Here is a 2,051-nt window from a genome sequence, read left to right as displayed (position 1 = left end):
TTCCATTCTCCATTTTCTTCTGACTTAACGTGAACAATTCATCCTAGTTTTCCTGTTAGCTTTCCCAGCTTGATTTATTCATTCATTCATTCATTCATTCATTTTTTTATTTTATTTTATTATTATTTTTTTTTTAGGTGAGGCAACTCTCGGTTGACCTTACAGATTGCGAGGACCTTGCCAGCTTACAATCCCTTAGTTTTTATTTTTTACGCCTATAGCACCTGGTCTTCCTAGGTGGTCTCCCATCCAAGTACTAACCAGGCCCAACCCTGCTTAGCTTCTGAGATCAGACAAGATCGGGCTTGTTCAGGGTGGCGTGGCCATAGACTAGCTTTCCCAGCTTTCACACTGAAGTTTTCATGTCAGTCTCATGCAAACCACATACTCAGGTATGTGTCCCAAAATATTTTGCCAATTAATTTCAAAGCCTGTCTTCAATATTAAAACTGGTAGAGCGTTAGTCTTTGGTCGACAAAATCTATGTGAAGACATTTAAGCGAACACTGTCTTTAGTCATTGGACCTGCACACTTACTTTGAATTATCTCCATTTTTTTGTTCTTATGATAAACTATCCTTTTCTTGCTGTGTGGACTTCTCTTCTGGTGGCTCATAACAGTGGATTGGTAAATGACACATCTTTGGACATCGAAATACATGGCAACTTATGGACATAATATTTATCATCTCGCCCTGAGGAAGAGTGATATTAAAGGCAGAAAGCATAATAGAATTGTCAAAAAAAGGTTTGGACATTGATTTATTTTGGTCACTTTTCGGAAGTGCTGGTTTTCCCTGGTTGCTTTTGTATTTTTGCTGTATCTCAGTAAACACAGAACCTGCCACCCACATGGCAGATGGAGAAGGGTTGGATCAAAGACGGGGAGGTGCAGGTAAGGAAGTTTGTTGCTCTTTATTTTTATGTGTGTGTGTGGGTTTTTGTTTTGCTTTGTTTTGTTTTGTTTTGTTTTGGGCAATCTTTAGACACTCTAAATGGATAAGGCAGGAACAAGGGTTTTATCAATGCATTTGTTGAGATATTTGCAATACGTGCCATCAATTACCCATTTACCTGATTCTGATGACAGCACACATACTTTGATAATACTTTTCTTCCCACAATTTATTTCATAATATATGACTTTATTAATTCTACCCATAGATCCAGAACTGGGCATTCATTGAAACTTCTAATCCCTTTACCAGATTAATTGGTTCAGAGATATACATTATCCAAATGGGTCCAATTAGCTATTAGAAAAACATATTACCTTTCTGATAAACTAGAACACCCAATGCATTTTTTTCTAAATTTCATAAAACAAACTTTAGTCTTTTTATATTTCAACATTTTTTTTCCTGAGCCAAAAAAGATTAAATCACTAATGCATAAGCAACTATTTAAAATGCAAAAATAATTTGCAGGGAGACAACGTTAGACTCTCGCGCAGGTCCGTCTTACGTGTTTCCTTTATCCCTGTGCAAACAAATGATGTAGCAAGAAAGCGACAGGATGTTTTTCTCTTTTGCAAACCTATTTGCTCCCGTGCACACACACAACACATGTGCATGTATATATAATTTGCCCACAATATCTGTAGAAGTAACTATCTTGGTGACAAGTTAATGGAGGTAACCAGCTACTGGTCAAAAATGAGAAACGACCCCATGTGAATAATGGCATAAAAATTAAAAATCGGATTTTATTTTCAATCCGTCAATTCGTTTTTCAGAAAAAGAAATTTTCTTGCCAATATTTAAAATATTTCAACCTAAGTTTTTTAGTGTTTTTAAACGTCACCACATGTAAACACGCAGCCACTGAGACTAACCTCTTAACATCTCAGCATCTTTACAACCATCAGCAGCCCTCTTGACGGCTAAGAAATAGCAAGGATATGCAGGGCTTCTTATCCCCGACCCAGGCTTCACCTCAGAGGGCTGTGCATTTGATTCTGGGTGATTACAGTTTGCTAAAGGCCATGAGAATGACTAGTGACAAATATCTTTTTCGCTTCATCTCACCAAGCAGCTCCAAGTCAAATCACG

General features: G+C 37.3%; 1 pseudogene; it reads right to left on the bottom strand.

Annotated features, from left to right (window-relative positions):
* Window positions 1-212: 212 nt before the first annotated feature.
* On the bottom strand, window positions 213-331 carry LOC111730947 (annotated as a pseudogene).
* Between the last annotated feature and the right edge of the window lie 1,720 nt (window positions 332-2,051).

This window comes from Pteropus vampyrus, unplaced genomic scaffold (assembly GCF_000151845.1).
Source record: "Pteropus vampyrus isolate Shadow unplaced genomic scaffold, Pvam_2.0 Scaffold342, whole genome shotgun sequence".
Classification (NCBI taxonomy): Eukaryota; Metazoa; Chordata; class Mammalia; order Chiroptera; family Pteropodidae; genus Pteropus; species Pteropus vampyrus.
Note: the sequence above shows the minus strand (reverse complement) of the source record. Positions and strands in the feature narration are given on the sequence as shown.